Source organism: Pteronotus mesoamericanus, unplaced genomic scaffold (assembly GCF_021234165.1).
Source record: "Pteronotus mesoamericanus isolate MK-2021 breed Mesoamerican mustached bat unplaced genomic scaffold, CSHL_Meso_final contig_116, whole genome shotgun sequence".
NCBI classification, from domain to species: Eukaryota; Metazoa; Chordata; class Mammalia; order Chiroptera; family Mormoopidae; genus Pteronotus; species Pteronotus mesoamericanus.
This window is the reverse complement of record NW_026555027.1, coordinates 26,149,227-26,175,019: the sequence shown is the minus strand read 5'-3', so window position 1 is coordinate 26,175,019 and position 25,793 is coordinate 26,149,227. Positions and strand designations below refer to the sequence as shown.

The 25,793-nt window shown below is 38.7% G+C and overlaps 1 long non-coding RNA gene and 1 pseudogene across 2 annotated transcripts in view; one reads left to right on the top strand and one right to left on the bottom strand.

The window, feature by feature from the left end:
* Nucleotides 1-11,067: 11,067 nt before the first annotated feature.
* The window catches only part of LOC129075955 (uncharacterized), a 29,957-nt gene continuing 15,231 nt past the window's right edge, over nt 11,068-25,793 (bottom strand). For both annotated transcript variants that reach the window (XR_008529688.1, XR_008529687.1), the window contains 3 exons: nt 20,269-20,505; nt 17,794-17,968; nt 11,068-11,498 (listed from right to left, as the gene is read on the bottom strand). This is a non-coding gene — a long non-coding RNA (uncharacterized LOC129075955). The remainder of the gene's footprint in view (nt 11,499-17,793; nt 17,969-20,268; nt 20,506-25,793) is intronic.
* Nucleotides 25,587-25,722, top strand: LOC129077220 (uncharacterized; annotated as a pseudogene).

Sequence of the window (25,793 nt, the reverse complement as noted above, 5' to 3'; positions counted from 1 at the left end):
GACCAAAGATAGGAAAAGGTCACAGGAGTGAGGTCCCACCTATCATGCTCATTGCTAGGCACCTGGGCCTTTCCATCCAGGGTGACCTTCTGTGCCTGGCCTATTCCTCCTCCGCTCATGTCTGTGTAACTGCCTGCTCTGTCAATCCCATTTAGGTGAAATGTCCAGAATAGGCAAATTAATAGAGACCAAAAACAGATATTTTGCCAAGGGCTGGGGAAATGGTCAGGGGAAATAACTGCTAACAGACACGGGGTTTCTTTAGGGGATGATGGAAATGTTCTGGAATTAGTAGTAACAGTTGAACTCATTATGAATTGCTAAAAATAAAAAATAAAAAACCAATGAACTGTGTATTTTAAAATGGTGATATTTATATTATGTGAATTATATCTTAATTTTTGAAAACACTAATAATGAAAAAAATTTACATCAGATTATGATCTTCCACTGGTTAGACTCTGCAGAGGCTTCCTACAGCACTCAGATAAAATCTAAGCTCCTTACTTAGGCCTGTAAGGCCCTGTGTGCTTGTGATACGACCCCTACCTGCCTCTCCTATCCCATCCCCACCACTCAATTCACTCCCATTTCCTCAGTGACTTTGTGTTGCAGGCTCACAGGCCCTCACACTTTTAACTCAAGTTTAACACTTGATCTTCCTCCTGCTTGGAGTATTCTTTGCCTAGGGCTTCTCGTGGCTGCCTCCTTCTTATCATGGGGATCTCAGATCAATGTCGCCTCTTCAGCTAGAGGCCTTCCTCACCACCCCCATCGCTGTCTTTCATATTGCTTTGTATTATTTTCCTCACAGCACATATCATGTCTGAAATTATTTGTTTATACATACATTCTCTGAGAATAGAAATTTTGTCTACCTTACTCACTGCTGTCACCCAAAGGCTAAGAATAATGCCTGGCACAGAGTATATTCTCAAAAAATAGATTTTGAATGAGCAAATGGGACCTAATTTGTACATATTGGAAATTTAGATATTTTTATTATATTTGGGGTGCGGAGAGCTACAACTGCTTTTGAATGAGAACCTCAGAAACTTCACTCCTAGACATACTGCAGCCATGTGTATATCATCTAGGGTAAGAAACAGGAGGCACAGGGAAATGTACTCAATCTCCTACTTCCCTGCCCAAGAGATGCAAACAGAAAAACCTACTTCAGGAAGGAACTCTTAGAATGTTTCGTTCAGCCTGAATAGCCTAATTTTAATTAGGTATGGTAAATAGGAGGGGTTTGTTAGCTCCATAACCCCTGGGTCTCATTGTTCTGGATCACCTAGCAAGGGTTTCTCTGCCATGTGTGTTCTAGTCTTCCTCAACTACCTGTAAATCACCCATCCTCACTTTTGAAATGTAAGAACCTGGTCCCTCCCCTACAACCCTAGTTTTTCTCCTTTGTCCAAAATGTCATATACACTCAATGTTGCCTCACGTTCTTTGGTATTTTTGTGCATATGTGAATTCCCTATCCATAGGCATTAAAATTTGAATTTTCTCCTGTTAATCTGTCTCTGTTGATTTGATTTAGCCTAGCTAGGAGAACTTCAAAGGTGGGAGGAAAAGTTTTTTGTTTTTTTTTAGCTCCCACAGTGTTACCGGTAGAAGTGAGGCTCTTGCAGTATCTAAATTCAAAGAATTTCCTGACCCCCACACAGGAGGATGTGGCTCTGTGGTGTGGTTTACTGATGATGTACAATTAAGAGGGTTCCCCTTCTGACTCCCCAATTTCCCATCTCCGACTGTCTCACTATAGAAAATATCCAATCTTGTCTTCAGTAGGGCCAGGATGAAGGCCACTAGCCAGTTTTAAAGTACAATCCAGTTCAGCATACGGCTAGCATAGCGTGTTGTTTCCAGTTGTACTCCATTGCTGTGCTGTGGTATTCAGGCTCCCTCCTGGAGGCCATGGGCCACGTGGCTACTAAGGCCACATGGCTGTGGAGAGAACTTGCACCATGCAAGTGTGAGTTACAAGCAAGAGAGAGAGACTCTAGTCCTTCTGGAGTCCACACAGACTGTTGTGGGCCCTGGTAGCTGATAGACCCACAGGGTTGCATGCTCCTGTGCAAGAGAGCACAAGAATGCACAGGCTAGCACTTTGCCTGGTTGCGGGGGTAGGGGGAAGATATGCGGTTCTTTTTTCCCCTAGGGTTATATTACCTTGGGCTTGGGATGGGCCAGGTGCCTTTTTCAAAATGACCAGTCAGCTCCCAAGTTTTCATGGGCTCTGGATGCATCCACTGCCTAGTTAGACTGACAGGCCTTATGGTCCAGCACCTCCCCTTGTGCCCCCCAATAATCTGGTATGGAGAGGGGGTGGGGGAACTGTTAATTTTCTAGGCAGAGAACAATGCTGTGGTCCCTGGAGTGTGAAGCTGTAACTTTCTGGCTGAGAAACCAGGCTTCTTCTTCCCAGTTTATTAAAATCAATGTCTAAGTCCCACTTTGTTCCCCTTCTCAATATCTAGGTAAATGCCAATGGTAACAACAGTACTTCACCATCATTTCAAAATTACTCAAAGTCAATATTTTAAAGTTGTGAAAACCATGGTAGAACTGGGCATATTGGAAGTCAAAGGGCGGTTGGCAATGAAGCAGCCCACTGAGGTGACCCTGTGATTTCAGCTTAACTCAGCTTCCAGGGTTGTGCCTTGTTCTTGGAAAGGAGCAGTATTAAAAAGCAGAGCCTCTGAAAACTGCAGAACAGAAACCACATCTGCTTTGGGGCCCAAGAAGGGGGTAAGTGGGGAGAGAAGGGTGACATGACAGCCATTAAGTGAAATTAAGGAGCAAGCATGAACGTGGCTGTGTTGGGAGTGAGGGGGCCGTGAGGGCAGTGAGAACCACAGGGTTGGCCTCAGGAGGGCAAGCGAGGATGTAGGAGCCAGGAACACGCCCCGTGAAGCAGATGCCCTGCGGTTTCTATGGAGGATCTGAGGCCTGGCATCTGAACATTTTGCTGGTGAAGACTGAGGCACATGCTGCTGTTTCATCGTTATGAACTAGGGACAATGCTCACATTCCTTTATTCAAATGAGGAAAATATTCTATGTTTATCCTGAGATGATCTATGAATCACAGACGACATAAATGGAAGCAACATTGGGGGAAAATCTGTCACTGTATATTTTATCACTAAACTAAGCCAGGTGGAAAAGAATATAAAGATAATTTAGGTTTAGATTACCAAATGAAGAATAAAGCTTACTGAGGTAGGAAAGAAAAGGTAGGAGAGATGAGAAAGTGAGGTAGTACAAAGATATTGAAGGCTGGTTTAGAAACAATAACCGACAATGTGAAAAAGGGAGAGTAGTATTTTAAGGTGAAAAAGATAAAGCTTTATTTAAAATCAGTGTGAACAATTACATGTAAAGTTTAGAAAGTAAGTGAAAGTGGTTTTCAGAAAGTTTAAATAGAAGAAAATGAACAGAGCATGGTGTGGCCCTGCTTGCCTAGACACACCGAGGTATTAATGTCTAAGGATGTCTTAGATCATGAGTTAGACATATTTCAGGTTATAAGGAACTGACTGCTGGCTTGCACAGATTTGAATTTCCAGAACAGCCTGCTGGGTGACCTCCACTGTCACGCCATCCCACATACTACATCACTTAACAAATCAGCCCGAAGCAGGTCTTTAATCGCTATAAACCTACATTACCTTCCCATGTCTTAATAAATCTACTCGGAACTCTGCCTGGCTTTCTAGCCCCACCCTACCTATTCAATCTTCCTTCTCAGTTCTCTCAGCACACACGCCTCTCTCAGGCCTGTCTCTCCACTTGTCCTGGCTCTGGGCCTTTGCCCAAGATATTGCCTTGGTCTGAAATGTATGTTGTCTCCCTGTCTGCCTAGCCAAATGCCATTCTTCTGGCAAGGTGGAGCTTATGTTTCAATTCCACCATATGTGTTTCTTCCTTTCTTTCTTTCTTTCTTTCTTTCTTTCTTTCTTTCTTTCGTTCTTTCGTTCGTTCGTTCGTTCTTTCTTTCTTTCTTTCTCTTTCTTTCTTTCTTTCTTTTTCTCTTTCTCTTTTCCCTTATAGAATGTATTTAATATGGACCTTAAATAAACATACAAATAGATGTATAACAAAATATTGCCAAAGGTGACTTGAAGAACAAGAACTAGTAGAGCATATAGGTAATACTGGAACTAGTTGCTCATCTGTTCGGTGCAATAAGAACAACATCCAACAGATGACAGGCACTCAATTTATTGTTAAATCAATAATACTCCTCTATAACCTACTAATTATAATAGCCTGTAACATAAAGACCTTTTCTTTCAACTCTTTTTTAATCCCCTTGCTCTTTGAATAACATCAGCTTATGTGAAAGAGGCACAACCAGAATGTTCTTTCAACTTGACACCAATGCCACCACTATAGCAGCCATTCCTCCAATGCCTTCCTAAACCTGCCATATGTGGCCTCTCTATGTACAAATAGGGCTTCAGACACTTAATCTGGTATTTTCATAGTAAAGGTCAGCGGCTGGGAGAGGGTGGGGGAGATTTCATCTGAAAGCATTAAGATGAAACACAGAATTACACAGAAGCACTACCAGAAGAGGCAGTCTATCATATGGTAGGCCTTCCTGCTCAAATGGGGGCTTTAAATACCTGCAGAGGACCTTTCAGCATCCTCTCACACTTTTTCTGGTTGGAGCCCCACCATTTTCCTAGAGAGGAACCACTTCTTCACTGTGGGTCAGAACTTTCTGGCTTAAGAGAAAGGCTTAAGCAACCACAGCCAATGGTACTCATGTGTGGACACTGGTAGAAATATTTGAAAAAGAGGCACTTTATTTCCACTGTGATTGCTGACAGGAAAATAGATGAGACACGATTTGCTGACAGTTGTCTTATAACAACAACAAAGGCGTGTTTTCCTGAGAACAGAGCCAACCTAGAGGGGAAAAAATCAGGGCAATGTATTGATGATATCATCTGAGTCCCAGGATCCAGCAATGCCTAATTCTAGATAACCTGGGTGCATGTGTTTATTTGATCTAAATCATACTATAACTAAGTAAAATTGAACACATATGCAGTCCTGAGCTAAACCGATTAATCTTGCAGATAAAGGAGACATGGTCCGGCCATTAAAAATTTTACATTTATTAAAAGAAATAATTTTACTTGTGAGCATCTACCATGTTTTAGTCACCATACCTAGATAGTGCATAGGTGCAAATAAAGTAAGGTCTAAATTATTTTCATTTTATTAGACATATACTTAGTATCTTCCCCAAAGGCACAGAATAAGTAAGATATCATCCAGATTTTTGAATCCAACCCTTTCTGATTCTAAGTCTACCATACTTTGTTCCATATTATGTTGTACCTCTGCATTACCATACAAAAAATAATTTAATTGTAAAAACATTCAAAGAAAGTTCTATTAGAAAAATATAACTGTGAAAATGTTTCACAGACCAAGTTTTGAAAGTACAGGATATAGAAAGGAGAAAAAAATGGAAAAGGGTCTTATAAGGAGATTTATTTTTACTGGTCAAACATTATTTTAAGAATATTACTATATAAACTCATTTATCCTCACAGTAACCCTATCAGTGATTGCTATTATTATCACCATTTTTAAAGTTAACATGGGGATGAAGAAGTAAAATAATTTGCCCATATAACCCATTAGCAGACTAGGATTTGAAAATAGGTTGTTAGTCTAATTCCGGAGCACACAACTTTATACCCCGTATTGCCTTCCATCTGAGTATAACTCCTGCACGACCTTACAGAAGTGACAGAAAGTGATAGGAACTTTCATGGCAAAAATTAAATGAATATTGTGAATAAATATCAGTCCAATATTTTCTTATATATAAATCAAAGTCATCTTTAAGTTGCTTACAATAATTTATCAAAGTTTGTTTTTCAATCTTTTATTTTTTAAGATTTATTTTTATTGAGTATATTGGGGTGACATTGGTTAATAAAATTCTATACATTTCAGGTGTACAATTCTATAATATATCATGTGTATTCTGTGTTCACCACCCCAAGTCAAGTCTTCCATCACCATTTATCCCCCCTTTACCCTTTTCTACCTCTCCCACCCCTTTTTCCCTTTGGTAAATACCATACTGTGGTCTGCGTCTATGAGGGGTTTTTTCTTCTTCTTCTTTCCTTAATCCCTTCACCATGGGTCTTTCTTGATTGCCTCTTTCTTTGAACTCCAAAAATACAATTGCTCAATTATGTACTGCCACGTATTACTCACTGTCCTTTTATATGTATTAGCCCCAGGAACAACGGGAAAGAGAAGAGAGAGAGGAGTGAAATCCTCATTTTAGATTCTGATTTGGAGGTGGGTGTTGGTAGAGGATAAAGGAAGTAGAGCAGATTGATCCCAGAAGCCCTTGGTACAAGAAAGGAAGTAGGGCCAGTTGTAATGAGCATCCTTCCACGTCACTTGGCAATAACATCTGAAGTTTTAAGTTCAGTATAATGAGGAATGAGAAAGGTATTTGGATGTCCCAGATAACTGAAGCTTACCATGCAAATTCTTGGGCTCTGTTCCAGATCTACTGAATCAGAATCTCAGGGATGGTCCCAGCAACCTGCTTTTTAAATTGCACTCTAGGTGATTGATACACAGTAATAGTGTTAGAGAACCATTGCTTTAGACCAGAAAAACTTAAAAACTGCTCACTATTTGGAACTGTTTCTGTAACACATTACATACTTCCTTGTCTTTTGGAACAGAACAGACTAAACAAAAAGTGCTTCTTTCTGGTGGGGCCAAAGTCTCCATGATGAACATTATTACTTCCTGCTCAGTGCCACTGTAACAGGCCACACACCAGAGAAATCACTCTGGTACCACACTGCCAGGTCACCTGGTCACTCATGCAGGCAACTGACTGCAACTATCATTTGGATCAACCCAGCCCTGATCGTTATCTATAACAATACTGGAGGGGTTCTTTAACTTGGGGCTTTATGAAAATGATACAAAGACTAATTGCAACAGAGTTACAGCGTTAAAGAAAGTGTCTGCAGTTTACTAATTATACCCAGCCCTCATACTGCAGAACAAATATGGCACAAAGGCATTCTGGTGTCATCTTTCAATGTCTCCACTAAAGTGGACATTTAAAGTGGGCAACTCTCAGGAAATGTTTGCTTTCAACTGAACGTCACTATTTATATCACCAAGGCTTCACTGGTCCTCCTTCATATAACACACTCCATTCTTACCACATTTGCTGGGGAACAACTGCTGCTTCACAAATCAGTTAAAAGAATCCTTGAAATCTGCTATTGTAATTGCTCGAAGTTAGGACTTTACTAAGACATCTCTCCCAGCAATGGCCAGGAGGGGTGAGCTTTCCTTAAATACACTGTGTTGAACCTGCCACCAGCTTTTTACTGCTTGGGAGGGAGCAGCGCCTTTTCCACATTCACATCTTTGTGTGTGTCTCCAATCAACATCTCTGTGCTTTGCCCATATTGAGGTTTTCAGTAAGATTTATAACCAGTTGAGTTCCTTGGAGGGAAGAAATAACTTCCAGACTGAGGTCAAACTGAATATAATTTCCCTGGAACTGAAGGCAGATGCCTATGAAAAGGTGACAGATACGGGCCACATTGCCTCTCGGAGAGTTTAGCGCCATTCCCTAGCAATGGGGAGGATGCTTGTTTCCCCACAGCCTCACCAGCAGGGACAGAAGTATCTTCTTCCTGTGGCTATCCCAGGGACCTGTGCCATCTTCCCACGACAGTCACCATCGGGAAAACTCCAGCCATCTCCTTCAGTTGCTGACCCTGCCTCTTGGATGCAGGTTTCTTTTTCAGTTTAATTTTTTTAAAAAATGAATTGAGAGCTTACTTTGAAACTAGTTCTCTCAAGTGTGAGATCACAAAACTTGAAATCTTGCTATGGTATTTGTAATGACCTCTATCCTTTTTTCTGCCCAAAGACAAGTCAAGAGTTTTAAAATCAGAAGAAAATTTTAAATGATCTAGCTCTATTTGTAAAAAGAGTTTGGAGTCCCCTGGTGTCTATGTCCACATCCTAAGACATCCCTTTTATTTCCATTCATAGGAAAGCACTGTTATTTATTGGGGGTCAAAAGGTTCCATTATCACACAGCACTGTCCTATTCTTCATTTCTAAGACAGCGAAAGTTCAAAAGTTAATCGCTAATGCAGGACAATAATAATAGGGGGAAACAGGGTGGGGAGAAGAGGTGTATATAGGATCTTTCTGTATTTTCCACTCAATTTTTCTGTAAACCTAAAACTGCTCTAAAAAAAAAGTTTCTTCATGTTTTAAAAATGAAAAAAAAATAGTCTATGTTACAAAGTGCTGTTTTTATAATTGAGACATACATGTACAGAAAACAACAAAACACATTATAAAAGCACATACAAAGAGAAGATACTCATTCAATACATTAGAATGGTGCTCTTTAGGGAGAGTGAAAAAGGGTGTGGAGTATGATGACAAAATGGAATTAACAAAATTAGAGGAGGACACTGCATAGACCAATGATGATCACATGCTGTGAACTGAGTATGATAAAATCTGTCCTATGAACTTGAAGTTAAAGAAAAAAAAGTAGAGGTCCTCAACTTGGGCAGGAGGGTAGAATTTAAAGAAAGTTAAAAAGAGAACACATGCTTCAGCCCCATTTCAAACCAACCACATCAGAAATGCTACGCTTGGAGCCCAAGCTTATACATTTACAAAAGTTCCTGTATTAATCTCATCACCTATAAATGTCCAGAAGTCCATAATGATATAAATGATTGAAAAACTCACCAAGGGTGAAAAAACAAATCTTCTATTAGATATCCAAATAATTTTTATAGATAGTCCCTCTACAGGAGATGGAGCTTAACCCCTCTTTCCTCCATGGTTGTGGGCTGTTTAGTCATTTGCTTCTAAAGAACAGAATGTGCGAAAAGGGGGAAACTTACTTTATAGTGAAGAAAGCTGGCAAACACTACCTAAACGAGGTGATCAAGGCTAACATAACCAGTGATGCCATATTGCTAGCAGATACCCTTGACGCAAGGTGATGAGAATGATAATTCCCTTCTTTGGCCACCCTCCCCAAGACCCATAACCCCAGTCTAACCAGAAAAAAAAATCAAATTGAGACGCATGGTACAAAATACATGACTAGTACTTCTCAAAACTGTCATGAAAACTAATACTCCTCAAAAGAGTCAAAAATCATGAAAAATAAGAAAAGACTAAAAAATTGTCACAGATCAGAGAAGGGCCAAGAACACATGCTGACTAAATGTAACACGGTATTCTGGATGGGATCCTGGAACAGAAAAAGGACGGTAGTAGAAAAACTAGTGAAATCCAAATAAAGTCTAGAGTTAGTTTAGTTAACAGCAGTGCACCAGAGTTGGTTTCTTAGCTGTGATAAATGTAGCCTGGTAACGTGAGATGCTAAGAGTAGGGGAAACGAGGTGAAGGGCAGACAGGAACTCTCAGCATTCTTTTTGCAACTTTCTTGGATATCTAAAACTATTCTAAAATTAAATGTTAAAAGAATGAAAAGGTTCTAACTTAGCAGGCACTTATAATGTAATTAAAATCCAGAAACCAGAAAGGAAAAACATTGCACACAGATTCAGCAGGAGAGGGAAAAAATATCTAATTCTTATTTTTCATATGAGTTATTGTATACTTCCTTTTTTAAAAAGGTTCTACAATGGTGTTACTGAAAGATTGTGAATGAAGAGAGAAAATTGAGAGGTAAAAGAGAGTAAGAGGCAGGGCAGAGATTGGGGTAAAGGCTAAGGACGCCCAAGTGAGAGGTCAGAGGCTGCCAAGCAGGAACCACAAGGTCGGAGTCCAGAGCCAAACACACTGCCTGGCCTTGTCCCGTCAACACCTACTTCACTCAGCACCGTGACCCAGTTGGAATTGAGCTCGGTACAGAGACATTCTGATGTATGAGGGAAGACATTATGGCCTGGGAATCGCCACATCCCAGATGACTCAGGACTGTCCGGGTCACAATCTGGATATTGGTGAGAGTACAGAGCTGAGCTACTGAGGGAAAAACTCAGTTAAGATTCTATTTGCTCTTTTGCATGCAGGAGCTCCGCCCCAGCGCTGTCCAGTGCTCACCACAGGAACTGCAGCGCCATCCTCCCTCTCATGGACGGTGGCACTGCTGACTCACAACTAAAACTTAGAAAAAATAATTACTCCCACCTATAACACTGATTTTAATAGAGTCCGACAGCTTAAATGACTATAAATGTTACTGTAGAGGAAAACACTAAAGAATTAAAAACTTAGGTTATATTTACTTCCATGTTACAAACTGATTATCACAGAAAGTTGATACTTTTAAAAAACCTCAGCTGACTTTATCATATCAAGCCAGTGATAGAACAGGTATTATTTCTATCTTATAAATGAGAAAACATGATGATCTGAAATAATAAGTAAATGGCTGAAGGGCACACAACTAGTAAGTGACTGAGAGAGGTTTAGACATTTAGAACCCAAGTCGTCTGGTGGCAGTTCTGGACCTGATGCTGGTCACCCTATACCCTCAGCCTGCCTGGCACAGCCAGGTCCCTTCATAAGCTCAGAACTCCCAGCTTGAATGCGGTGAAGGTGCATTCAGGGACATTCTGGGGAGAGTTTCTGCCTCTCACGCTGTCTTCATCATGTGTTGTCAAGTGGTGGGAACTGGCCTTTTTCATAGACACAGTTCCATAAAAAGCACTGAGTTCCAGGGAAAGTGGAGGAGGTTTCTTACATAACATTTTTAATGCACGCAATGAAAGGATATGGTGTCTGGGATTCTGAGCTTTGCTTTAAAATTATCCAGGAGGGAGCAGAGGGGAAAGAGGGTACCAATGACATAAGAATGGCCACACATGTGTAGGAAATGGCACTAACACATAAAGATAGGAGTGGCTTTATAACATAAATGTTGAAATTTAGTGATGTATTCATAAGGCTTCATTATACAATCACCTGTACTTTTATATATTTGAAATTTTACAGGATAAAAAATTAATATAATAACAAACAAATAATTAGGCATCTAAATTTTGAGGGACATAACTAATTACAATAGTTAGGGTAGGCTTGCTTGTTTTAACACAGAGCCTGAAGAGGTAATGCCTCAAACACAACAGAAACATAGTTCTCTCTAACACAATGGTTCCGAGGGGTGGCCCAGCCTGGAGGGGCAGAGGCTCTGCTGCGTTGCAGTCATTCAGAGACTCAGCCAGGCAAGAGTTCCTGTCGTCTTCAACATTTGGCTCATAGAGTCACTCTGCTCGTCCCCATCCTGGCCGATGAGAAGGAAGAAAGGAGTACCACACCCATCCTCTTGAAAGCACCGTCCAGAAGGGCACATATTCCTTCTGCTGAATCCCATTAACTAGAGTTTAGTCACATAAAACATTTGGTTGCGGAAGGGTTGGCATTGTGGCTCATAGCTGGACAGGCATAATGCAGTCACAGCCTCTGTGGAAGAAAGAAAAAACAAATTTTTGTGAAAACTAGCTCTCTCTGCCACAAAATTCTAGCTTAGCCATTAACATAGGCAGAGTCCAATTTATCATAAAGCTTATGAAAACTCAAACTTCTAGGCCTCTGCCAAGGTTCTATGAGGGACCAGTATTAGTTACCAATTTCTATATAACAATTTACTCCAAAATTTATCAGCTTAAAACAATAACTTTATTATCCCAATTTCTGAGTCTGGGATCTGGGAAGAGCTTCTCTGGTGGTTCTGGTCAGACTATCTCACAGCATTGTAGCTAAGGTTGCAATTATGCAAAGACTTGACCAGAGCTGGAGGATCCCCTTCCAAAATGACTCACTCGTATGGCTGTGGGCTGGAGACTTCAGTTTCTCACCACATGGGCTCCCCCAGTGGGCTGTCTGAGAGTTTTCCAACATAGCAGCTGGGTTCCCCAGAGTGAATGACCCAAGAGGGAGGAAGATAAAAGTCATAATGTCTTTTATAACCTAGTCTCTGAAGTGACACCACTCCTACCATATTCTACTGGTCTTGCGGAACAATCTCAATACAATATGGGAAAAGACTTACACAAAGACGTGACTACCAGGAGGTAGGGACACTTGAGGGAATCTGCATAATGGGAGGCTGGCCACTTTCAGGACTCAAAATATGTTCCCATGTTTTTGTACCATTTGCAGAAGTAAAATATTTTTATATTCTTTTTCTTGATGATCTCCCTCTCACAATTAAATGAAATTTTGGCCCCTCAAAACATGAATCCTTTTCTTACATGCCCTTGTTTGACAGTTTTAAAAATTGTTTTAGAACTTGGTAAAACTATTCCACAAACCAAATTCATAGCAAGTAAATGCTGAAGAGAATGAAGTATTTTTTCAAAACGTGTGTTTTGATTACTGTTAACTTTATCTAGTTTGTGTAGTGCTGAAGAGAAGTTAGGAAGTCTTGATGCCAATCTAGATTTTACCTCTAACAAAACGGGTGACCTTCCTTTCATAAGAGGTAGTCTGCTTTCTGGGCTAGCTTCTTTGTTCAGTACAGTGAGGGGTTACATTAATTAATCTATACAGGTTTTTCATCCAGTTCTTTAAAAGTCTATGATTTACTATGTCTTTTATGCCACAAATTTCTCATCCTTAAAATGGGGATAACAGTATCTCCTTCACGAAGCTGTCATGATGATTGAGTGAGGCAGCCTACTTACAGGGCCGAGAATATACCTGGCAAGCAGCGCATACCACATAAATATTAGCCATTTTCATTATTTTATGCCTGAAAACTAACCCATGTTAAGAAGCCTATTTTGAAAGCTTTTACACTATCACAGTAATTTCAATTTTCATTTCAGATGATGGTGAAATTTTTATAAATTTGTAAAAGATACTATGAAGTAATATCAAGGAGGTGGAACAACTGTAACTCTCATACATTTATTGCAGAAAGTATGAACTGGTATAATGACTTTGATAAAACATTTGGTAATATATCCTGTTAAGCTACACTTCAGCATATCCTATGATTAAACAAACTCCCTCCTGTCTATACCCCCTATATAAATTAAGGCTTAGGTCCACCAAAATATACATATAAGGATATTTATAATAGCTTTATTCATAACAGCCCAAGCTTGATACAACCCAAATGTCTTTTAACAGTAAAATGGGTAAAGAACAACAGAGTAATACAATGAAATGAATATAACAATGAAAAAGAACAAAACTCACCAACATGATGGTGAGCAGAAGAAGCCACTTCCTTATGGGGAGTTCAAAATCAGGCAAACAAGCCTGTGATGATCAAAGGCTACCGTTTGGGAGGGGGCAGTGCGGGCGCCTTCCGGGGTGCTAGAGGTGTTCTACATATTGTTCTGAGTAGTGGTTACCCAGGTGAATGCATGTGTAAAAACATCAATCAAGCTTTAGATTTAAGATTTTTATATTTTATTTAAGTCGTACTACAACAAAACACTTTCTAAGTTGGCAATGGTATTGAGAAATGCTTTGCTTGCATCACTGATGTAGGCAAAGAGGCCTAAGCGACCGTGTTTTAGACTTAGGTGACTCTGTTGACAATTATGGTCACTATGCAGTAATAAGTGAACAATTAATTATTTATTACTCCCTTATCACATACCAACATATCAATTATGTCAACTGTTCATTCACTTCACAAATATTTAAGTGCCAGTACTCTGCTAGGTGATAGGGCCATTAACAATGAACAAAATAGACATTAGCACTTGCTTCCACAGAGTAAGGTGTATTGGGGCAAGATAGGAAAGTAAATCAGGAGTTACAACTGCACATCACAAATGTATTGTGAAGAAGCAGAAGGTACTTTCCTGCTATTGGAGACAAAGCAGAGGCAACAACCCACAAGGGGAAAGACTCGCTGAAGAAAATAATACCTACGTTAAAATCAGTTCCTTTAGAGCAGGAATAGGACGCTGTTCCACAGGTCAAAGAACGTAGGGTGTATTCTAGAACCTGAGAATATGTCCTATTCTCAAGCTTCAGTATGGCTGGACATGCAGTGTGCTGGAGAGGAAACAAGGAGTGCAATAAATGACGCTACAGAAGCCAGCCATGGGAGACACCGCAAGCCTGGTGAAGGGGGATAAGATGTTATTTTACGGGCAGGGAAAAGACATCATTTGGCATATGTTCTGAATGTATTAGTCTATCTTCGATGTAAAGAATGAACTAGAAGGAGGAAAGATTGGAAGAAGAGACTGGTTAGGAGGCTGTGGCAGTCAATAGTCTGGAGATGATGATAGCTAGAACTGAGGCAGTAGAGATGAACTGAGAGACATTTGGGAAGAATAAATGGCGGGACTTAAAAGACTGACCAGCTAGACAAAGGAGAGTGAAGGTTGACACGCTGTTTCTGGTTTGAGCAATCCTGTACAGTGATGTCATTTACCAGGATGGGGAATAAAATGAAGAAGTAGTTGGCTAGTTTGAGGGATGTTGATGAGGTGAGAACAGAAAGCTAATGAGTTCCATTTCGTCATCCTGTTTAAAGTGCTTATGAGCCACCGCATTAGAGATATTCAGAATGCAATTGGTGTTTAGGAGAGGTAACTGTCCTGAAGAAATAAACTTCTTGGAGGTCAGAATCATACAAAACTGAATGAAAGCCACGGGAGTAGAAAAATCTAGAGTTATTTCTGAATAATATGTGGAGTAAAAAGAGAAGCAGATTTGGTATAAAACACTGAGTAATATTCATCTTTAAATGATCAGCAGCAGAGAAAGAAGGTCCCTCGATGGATACTGAGAAGGAACAGAGGAAAAAGAAGGAAATCAGAAGATTTTTGTACACAGATGCTAAAAGAAGAAAGAGTTTTTGAAAAGTGCTAGGTTGGCGTCAGGGTTAAATGCTGCCAAGAAGTCACACTGGGGAACTCTTGGTGGCCTGAACAACAGCAGTAGCAGAGGAGGTAAATGCCAGGTTTCAGTGGTTAAGGACTGACTGGTAGGTTAAGAGTTATTGTGTCTGATTCTCAAACATCCCCCCTCCCTGAAACTGGGGACTCCTATTCCCCTTGCAATTGACTAACTTAGAAACATAGTAGAGTACTAATTAGAGATAATAAGAGTATACTTTCACTAGTGTAAGCAGAAAGGGATTTATTACAGGGTATTAGTTAGTTTACAGGATGTCTGGGAAGGCTGAGGAACTGAGTGTGGTTGTGCCGTCATTGACCACACAGCCAGGAGAAGGGCCCAACCACATCATGGCTGTCAGAAAGGAGGGGGTGTGGGGATGGATGAAAAAGGGGAGGGAAATATGGACAATATTGTGATAACTTTGCATGGTGACAGATGGCTACTAGACCCAGTATGGTGATCACATCATAAAATATAAAAATGTCAAATTACTATATTGAACACCTGAAACTATATAATATTATATGCTGGCTACACTTTATAAAAAATAAAATAAAATGGCCACATATGAGAGGGAGCTGATTTGGAAAACAAAGGAATGATTTGGGGATAATTTTGAAGGTGTCAAATTCCATAGTTAGGTGATTTTTTTTTTCCCTCCAGAAGCCTTACTATAAGCCACAAAGCAGCAAAAAACACCGCAATGGACAAATACAGCATGTGTACTGCAACTCAAAACTATTCATCCACCTCTGTTTTGAAAGAATTGCTAGTTCACAAAATCAATTAACTGGTAATGCTAGCTAAATGAATGTTATTGTTTAGATATTAGATTTTTAATAGCAGCTTTTGTCTAAGGTATAAGAGTAATGTATAAAAACTAATTTTTAAATACACATTATTTGGGATAGTCATCTTCTTAAATCTGTAAATCAATTGATAACCATGGTTGTCTCTGGGAAGGGGAACTGGGTGGCTGAAAGACAAGAGTGGAGGGAGGTTTACTTTTCACTCCGTACCCTTTTGTAGCTTTTGAATTTATACCCAGACAAAAAAATACCTATATAGTCCTTGATGTCTCCAGCCTTACCTGATACAAGTCCACTTCCCTGAGAGGACAGGGATATGTGCAACTGTGGCCTTTTGCCCTTTAGGTCCACACTATACCAAATAACACCTATTGGTAATTTTCTAAGCCATTTCTCAATATCAGCTAACTAGAGGGATAGTATCCAAAATCTCTGTGGTAGGAATATGAATTACTTTTTTCCAAACTTTCTACAATGCACATAGTTAGGAAAAAATACACCATAAATATTTTGTCATGTATTTATCCATTCATCTATCTATTCAGTCAATTTTTATTGAGTAGTAATGTGTATGTATATGTTTTCTACAAACCCCTATGTGATGTGTTCTAGAAAATACAGAGCTAAATAGAGGAAGCTTCCAATTGCCTCAACTTTTTTAAGTAGGGCAAAGTAAAAATAAGGAGTGATCCCTGCTTCCCAGATATTTCTACAGATATGTAGAAAAGTACTCAATAAAACAGAATGATGTAAATACTATCTGTAACAAGCACGGTGCTGTAAGAGTAAAGAAAAAGAAATAATTTATCTTTGGCACATCAAGAAAGCTTTCTCTGAAAAAAAAAAAAAACATTTTTGAGCTAGGTTTTGACAAGAGGATTAGCATTTTAGAGGGGGGAAAAAAACAATAAAAAGTGTACTTCAAGTTGAGGGAACAGGATGGCAAAGGCATAGAAACATGAATAACCATGGCAAATTTGGAAAAATGGTAACCACTCAGTGAGATAAGAACACGGTGAGCATGAAAGTGCTAACGGGAGCCGGGTGAAGAAAAGAATGGACAAATCATTTGCCTGAGGAATGCACTGGGAAGCCACTGAAAGTGTGTGATAAGAAAAGAACAAGTTTCACTCATGTTTTAGGAAGATGTCATGTTTAGGCAGCGTGGTAACATAAAGATCACAGGCTTTGACGTTGAGCAGACCTAAGTTTGAATCTTGTCTACTACTCATTAGCAGCGACATTTAACTTCTTTGTTTCTTGATTTCCTCATGTCAGAAAAGAGTTAACAGACAAATGAAAGCACTCAACATTTGCATAACACACAGTAGAGGCTAAGTAAATGATAGGAGTTACTCTTTTTATGATAATATGGAGGGTGTATTAACAAATTAGTATTCTAGATTCATGGGCCAATTCAGGGACTGATGTAGAGTCCAGGTGAGAGGTGATGAGGACCCAAAATAAGTAATAACTCTTTGAATAGAAATGACAGAACATGAGATATGGCATCTAGTGGGTAGAGGTCAGGGACCCTACAATGTCCATGACAGCTCTCAACAAAAGAATTAAGTGGCCCCAAAAGTTAGTAATGCCAAGGGTTGAGGAACCTTGTATTAATGGAAAGAGATCAAAGAACAAGTTGTATGATCTTTTCTCAATATTTTTTAATCCTCACATGAGGATACGTTTATTGATTTGAGAGAGAAAGGAAGAGAGAGAGAGAGAGAAACAGAGACAAAGAGAGAAAGATGCACAGGGTGACGCTCCAATCAACTGAGCCACCCCGCCAGGGCGCCTTTTCCCAATTTTTAAAAAATTTTCATGAAAATTATGAAACTTTAGTTCCTTGACAGGTAACTAAAGTTGGTTGGAGTATTGTCCTGATACACCAAGACTGCAGGTTCAATCCCTGGTCAGGGCACCTACAAGAATCAACAATGAATACATAAATGGGTGGAACAACAGGTCAATATTTCTTTCTCTCTCTCTCTCAAAATCAATACACAAAATTTTAAAAAAAATATGAAATATGTAAAACATACTTAAAATATAATAAGCATCCCCATACTTACTAGTTAAGAGATAGTCATCATATGGCTCTTCTACATCAAGGAGAAAGAGGTGGAGCCATAAATCAGATAATCCTTGAGAAATATTCTAGCTGTTTATGACTAAGAATCAGTTGTATCTGATGGAACAGTACTGAAATGTCTTCAGGTAAAGGTTCTTCATTTTACCTTCACAGAACTTTAAAAGAGAAAGTTTGGGGGAGAAATAATTTATTAAACTAAGAGAAAGAATTTTCTCTTCGGCTCACTAAACAATATTAACAAATAACATTAAGATAGCATACTAGTATCTGGAAAAGAAAGAAAAATTGCAATGCACTATGATAAAAACTTTCAATAAATGGAATATAACATTTCATGGAGATTTTGCTTAAATGGAATCAGACAGAAAAACACAGTCTAGTCTTACAAGCCCCTCATAGCTCTATCAAAATCTGACATTGGGGAAAGAGGCAGTCTTAGTCTGTATAGTCCACTAAGCACGTAAGTTCTCTCATAAAATGCCACAAATATAAATGATAAAAATTAAGTGACTCCTTCAGGATTTTAGTGAACATTAATGTTTATGAGATAAGTTGGGAAATACAGACACAGGGAGGTCAGACAGATTGACACACCAGCCAAGGGGCTGCTCCTGCAGTCAGGGTGATTCAAATTCACGCCACATCAAATATACGAGAATCACTCTTTGGGGCAGGTAGTACTACAAATGTAAAATCTGTCCATGTCAAGGATTGTATGTCTATTAAATCATAGTACGTACCATGGCTCCCTGCTTTGATCCACATCTTAGATCGTATTATATTACATGTATAATAATATGCTTTTTTAATCCAGAAGGATTTGGCCATATCAAGCTGAATTTTATGTGGATTATTTTATGTCTATAATTTAGCATGCTCATGTAACTATCTAAAGCTGTACTGTCCAACACACTAGCCAACAGGCACATACTGAGCATGTGAAACATGGCTAATCTAAACTGAGATTTGCTGTGAGCATAAAAAATATGTGAGATTTTGAAAAGTGAGTTTTTTTAATGGAAAATACATTATTCATTTTATTATATTAATTGCATGTTAAATTATACTATTTTGGATATCATGATTTTTGAGTAAAATATATTATTAAAATCAATTACATCTGCTTCTTTTACTTTTTAAATGTAGTTTCTAGAAAACTGAAAAGTAAATACATGGTACCCATTATATTTCTACTGGATGGCACTAACCTAGAGCTTACCCTACACATATGGCTATTTTTAGGATCAGGTACATTCCAATTCAGACACACTGCAGATATAATATACATGGTATGGAACCAAACATTCACACGCCATTTTTCCAGAGAAATATCTTTAGAGTACACATTCTTAACAAGTGACACCGTGCTAGAACAGAAGTTGTCCCATTCATGAGAGAAACTTTATCAAGGAATAAGTAGCTACAGCTCTACTTCCTTAAGACAGAAACTTGTAAATCAATTACAAAAGGAATTACTCAATACGTACATATATTTGATCTCTGGGGGCAGAAGAAACAATTATGCAGATTCTTAAAAAGTCATATTTAATTAGACATTTTGGCAGATAATTACATGTAGGAAGAGGAAGCTATAATATCCGTTTTCCCAAAAAGCTTTGACCAAATTCCATGCTGAAGAAACCAATCAATGAATGGGAAAAGAATGTGTCAGTAAAACATTTTAGTCAAGCAGGATAGTTGTATTTGTTATCTATTCCTGCCTAAAAATATTCTATAACTTAGGGACTTAAAACAACACACATTTATTATCTCAGTTTTTGTGAGTTAGGTGCTGTAGTGCAGCTTAGTGGGGTCCTCTGCAAGACCACAATCACAATGTTTACCAGAGCTGGATTTTTATCTGAGACTCAACTGGGAAGGATCTGCTTGCTTGCTAACTGAGATCCTCAGTTTCTTGCTAGCTGTTGGCTGGAGGCTGTACTCAGTTCCTTGGTACATGATCCTATCTTTAGGGAAGCTCATAACACAGCGGCTTCCTTCTTCAAAGCCAGTTATAAAGAGGTCTCTCGGCAAGACCCATGGTGTACAGTCTTAGTAAGTAATCACATGTGACCAATCCCATCATCTTTGCTTTGTTTTTCTGATTAGAAGCAAGTCACAGGTCCCACTCACACTCAAGAAAGGGGGATTGCACAAGGGCATTAATACCAGGAAGTAGGATCATGGGTCTTCCTTGCAGTCTGTACTACACAACAGGGAATTTGCTTAGGGATTAAAAACTAGGGGGAGATGACACAGTAAAAAAAGATCTGTGTTAGGACTATTTTTGTTTATTGCTTTTAAATTATCTGGAAGAGAGAAAAATAACAAAATTTCTGTTTTCAATAGAAATTTCTAGAGAGTAAGATGTCATGACATTGGGAACAAGACTGGCCAATGGAAATCATGAGCAGCAACTGTACCAACATCATTCGCAAACAGCATGTGGACTTACACCAAAGAACCAAGAAGACATGGAAGCAATAACTGGACGTCTTGGTGGAGTCCAAGGGCAAGACAAGGTGGCTCCCTTCAGGCCCGTCAGATAGTGCTGCCCAGGGAGGTCAGCGGCAGCAGAGGAAAACATGCAGGCGAGCCCCACAGCAGAAAAGAAGTGCATGGTGGTGGTCCTCTTCTCAGAGATGCAAAAAACCTCCCAGTGAGAGGCCAGACAGGATAGATTCTGTGATTGCTTTAAAAAAGAGAAAGATAAAAAAGCGTTTGTATTCAACTCAACAACTCAGGGGTATTTAATGTGCACAAAACTGACTAGGCCTATAGTATATGGTTATCAAAGCTCAGAAAAGATAACTAATTGATTCATTTCTTACAGATTGAGTTGATAAAAGATATGCTTTAATAGAAAAACTCCCATAAACAAAAGCTTAATTATGCTCTGTTTTAATGACTATCTGCTGTCAGTTGTCTTTAACAAATATTTATATAGCAGCTACTGTGCTAGGAAATGCTCTAGGTGCTCGGAATACAATGTGAATAAAAACAGATGTGGTCTCTGCTCTCGTGGAGATTGTAATAGTGAGAAAGATGGACAGTGAATAAATAATTACACAAATAACTATATAAGTACTACTAGTGACGGTTATAAAGGACAAGAATAGAGCCCTTTGAGAAAAATATAACAGAAGAGTCCAATCTAGCCTGCAGAATCAGGATTAAAGGAAAAGTGACATTCAAGCTAAGACCTGAAGGATGGGTGCTCCCATCATGTGGAGAAAGGACAGGGCCGCGGAGAAAACACGGAAGAAGGCCCTGAGACGGGAAGGAGTTTGAGGTGTAACAGAGAAGGGAGGCCAGTATTGCTGGGACACGGTGACCAAGAGCTCAAAATGACAGTGGCAATCAGGTAGGACCTGGTAGAACATGCTAAGGGTGAGCAATGAGAAGCCACTGAAAGTCCTAAGCAGAGAAATCTGAATGTGTGTGTCCCCTCGGCCCTTCAAAATTCTAATATTGAATCCTAACCCCCAGAGATGATGGTATTAGAACGTAGGGCTTTGGAGAGATGATTAGGTCGTAAGTGCCGACCCCTTATGAATGGAGTCAGTGTTATAAAAGAGGCTCCAGAGAGATCCCCAACTCTTTAGCCATGTGAGGACACAGTGAGAAGACACTGGCTGTGAGCCAAGAAGAAGGTTCTCACCAGAAGTTGAATCTGCGGGCACCTGGGTACTGGACTTCCCAGCCTCTAGAACTGTGCGCAGTAAGCACCCACTCTGTGGTATTTTGTTACAGCAGTCTGTTTGGAGTGCTGTAACAAATGACATTATGTGATTTCCCTTTAAACCATCATTCTCATAGCTACTGAGGACTGGATTGGAGAAGCAGCAAGTGTGGACATGGAGTGACCAGTGAGAAAGTTTTCACAGTTGTCCAGAGACACGGCATTGGCTTAGGTGAGGACGGTGGCAATAGAGTAGAGAAGTTCAACAAATATTTTGAGGGTGGAAAGGTTATTTATTGGACGTGAAGTACCCTTCACAGGGAGATAGAATTTTCAAGCATGACAACTAGGTTTCTGGCATGATCAACTGGGTAGGCAGAATTAAACTTTATTGATAAAAGGAACAACTACATGGGAATGGATCTGGGGAGAAGTTCGATAGGCTTCGGTTAAAAAATGTGAGATGCTCCTTCTCTTGCCTATGGTGGTGGTAATATTAATAATAATATTGTAGTGATTAGGTAAAAATGAACCACATGATTTTTGCTTTTCAATGTAAAATTGCCTTAAGAGTTAGGAGGTAAAAGATATATGCTACAGAAGCACACCACAACATTAAAGAGCAACCTTTGGACTTTTCCTATGATTTATTTCTGAATGGGAATGCTAAGGACACTTAGTTTGGCAATATTCTTCATAATCAACTCCAGCACCCGCCAGGTGACTAATCTTTCACTTGCTGAGGTAGTAGTCACCAGACAGAAAAACCTTTGGGAAAAGGACCAATTTTTTCGGGGTTTGTGAAACAAAAATTAAAATCATGAATAATCAAATACTTCTCTTCCGAATACAATGGAATATTTCTGAGCTCTGTCCAATTACCTGAGGATAGCAGGAGACTGTTTCTCTAAACAAGAATACAACTTGTTCTTCCAACATTATTATTATGTTTTATAACCAAGGTGGTATCTAATTGTGAACATATCTTCTGTATTAACATTTCATAAAATTGATTTGTTCAAGTGTGTTTCTCTTTTCCAGGTTGGTCGACCTCTCAAGTCAAACATTGTGAGGCTGCTAGAAACAGCACTATGTCTTACTCAACTTTGAACTATAGTAGATATTCAATGTTTGCCAAATAAAGAAATGAGTGTTGTGTTGATTGTAAAGTGCAATTAAAATCAATGGCTCTAAACAATGAGAAATATGACAGCTAAATTCAATATAGACAGTGTTAAGATAAATGAATTGGAAGAAAATAAGTCAGATTACACTAATGAAATATTAGGCTCTGAGCTACAGAAACACAAGTAAAAAATAGTCTAGACTACAAATAACTGTTTGCATAAAGTATCTATTCTCCATTCTCTTTAAGATAGCAGCTTAATGCAATTAACTGTAAAGGGAGATTTCATTCACCATAATTTTAGAAATGTAGTATTTATATATCAAAGACAAGTGGGTATTGACCATGAAAAGAAATTTGTGTGAAAAAAAGTCAGATAGTAGATATTTACAATTAGGTTTATAAAAATAGAAAATGAATTTATCTAAATGCATCTATCTCTTTGGAAATTACTACTCTATCAGAGATAACAAATTATTTTAAAGTTATTCAAATTCTTGACATTGAGGGAGGAGCGCTATTCCATAAACTATAAATTAAAATGAAATTGTTTCAAAACTCTGGTGAATGTTTCACTTATTACCATTTGTATCCATGGTTTGGTTTCCTTAGCATGGTTAAATTGTAACCTGAGTGGTACATATTCAGTGATCCACAACAGGGCATTCTCATTTTTATTGTGCAATCATTTATAAGCCTTGGATCCTATCCAATTTACATGTAAGCAACACCAATGATGACTCTTAGGAAACCAGTGCTGAGTGGTTCTTTCCAACAGTACAGAGGGTTTACAGCCCAGCATGTTGTTTTAAGTCCTTAAAGGCAAAGATTGAGTTGCAAAAGGATTAATTCACCACCTGCTCATTGACCTCAGCTTCAAAAACTGTTGTACATGTCTTTTTTAGAGGGAAACTTGAAGATGATGGAGCAAATCTAGAAGATTTGATTTTTACTGGGTAACCTTTTACTGTTTATTTTTTTACCACATGCATGTATTATCTTACAATAACTACAAGTCACAATTTTAAAAACTACGTAAGTAGTTTCTTGTGTCTACTTTAAAAATAGTTCAGTGTTTTCCCCGAAGTTCCTTGGAACTTACTGATATTATTACAAAATTCTATTTTATATAATGTAAAAACAAAGCCGAATCTCGATATAGTTAATGGTAACAAGTTAATTCTCTGTATTCCCAGAGTCATGGTACTAAAAATAAACTGGATTCTTCAAAATTCAAATCTTTTTAATCCAATGTTTTTATCCCACCCCAACAACTTTTTTGTTAAACCTACCTTATTCAGAAGAAATAAATGGGCTGAGCAGAATGTTTTTTTGTAATTTTTTTATTGCTGTTCAAGTATAGTTGTCCCTATTCTCCTCCCACTGCTCCCCCTCCCCACCCCACCCATCCCTGCCTCCACCCTCAAACCTACCCCCTTTGGCTTTGTCCATGAATCCTTTATACATGTTCCTTGATGGTCCTTCCCCTATTTCCCCCCATTATTCCTCTCCTCCCTTCCCTCTGGTTACTGTCGGTTTGTTCTTTATTTCAATGTCTCTCGTTCTATTTTGCTTGCTTGCTTGTTTTGTTTATTAGGTTCCACTTATAGGTGAGATCACATAGTAAGCTATTTCTTATTTCTTAACCTCCAAGCTCCAATGAACGTGCCATGGGCAGTGAAAATGCATTAAAAATAAAAAAAGGCAGAGAGCATCTGGACAGTCATGAAAGGATTCGGTAACTGGGTAAGACAGGACTGGCTGTGTAAGGCACTGAGGTTAAGGTGCTAGGAAAAAAAGCAAGCAGAATTCACATGGGGTCCAGGGTCCATATTCACTCTGGAAGTGAGCCCCAGGTCAATTGGCTAATGTCATCTGTGCTCATCTGTGGCTCAGCTGTACTAGTAAATTAACTCATTAATAAATAGTGGCCAAAGAGATCTGAGTCCCTTCCATTTTCATTCCTCTCGAGGTAGGCCCAGGTAGGGCTCCAAAGTCAAGATCCAAAATTGTTTTGGAGTTGTCCAAATGAGAACCTAGGACTTTCATTTTCATCGAAGTCTGATTTAAAAAATGTTTTCTTCCTTCAGCTCTATGTTGGTTCATAAAAACAGAACCAGTTATGGAGAACTTCAAAACAACTTACTGACAAAGCCATCTTTTTTCCTTTAATACTTTTCAACATTCATTTAACTTGATGTTTTTGTGCAAAAAATTTTAGGGGAAGGAAAATTTTCCAGATGATCTATGTTAGAATACGCCACCTCTATACATAGTCCCAAAATCTCTTCAATTACCCTTAATATTTTATATTGGTGATTTTCAGCCAGAGTGGCCTATACTATACTATATTGGCCTATACTATAGTTTGGAAAATCTACCAAAATGATTGGAATGTATGTAGTCTGTATCTGTTCACCTCCATCATACACATTCTCTCTCCCTCTCACACACACACACACACACACACACACAGACAACTAGGGTCTATATTGCTACGTATCAGATTTTATCTCATTCTATCAAGTACCTTCTCACTGTAGAACAACTCTTCCACCAACTGAACAGATTTTATCAAGCTTAATTTTCTTGAGTTGTATTAAAAAACAGAATAGTCATATTCAATACATGTTTTTAAGTTACACATGCTCTCCCACCCTGAGAATGACTGTCCTACATTTACCATTTAATTCTGCTAATAGCACCCTTTTCTTAAACATATTCCTCACACCTTTATGATGGCAAAATTCCAATTTATAATAATGCACTGTGACATTACAAAAGAATGCTCTAATAAATTTTGGGTTTCTTCATAAGTATGTCTCCATAATATATTGTGACATTTGCTTCCACTTATTAAATTCACTTTTATGGTTCTGACTTCTTAAAAAAATTTTATTTGCTTTTCACAAAATTGCACTGAATGCAGTAAGGCACCCACAGTCTGGGTTACAGCTGCAGGACCTGACCTTCTCAGCCTTTTGGCTCAGATCAAGTTAGTATCTGTTCTTATCAGTTTAAAACTGCAGGGCCTGAGATCTAAATTATAATACTCTACTGAAGCAGTCACAAAATTATGAAATAAAATTTTCATATTTTATTTAAAATCATCTTTACAAAAATTACTCAACATTATCTTAAAATATTTTCAAGCCATTTTTAGAAGTAAAGA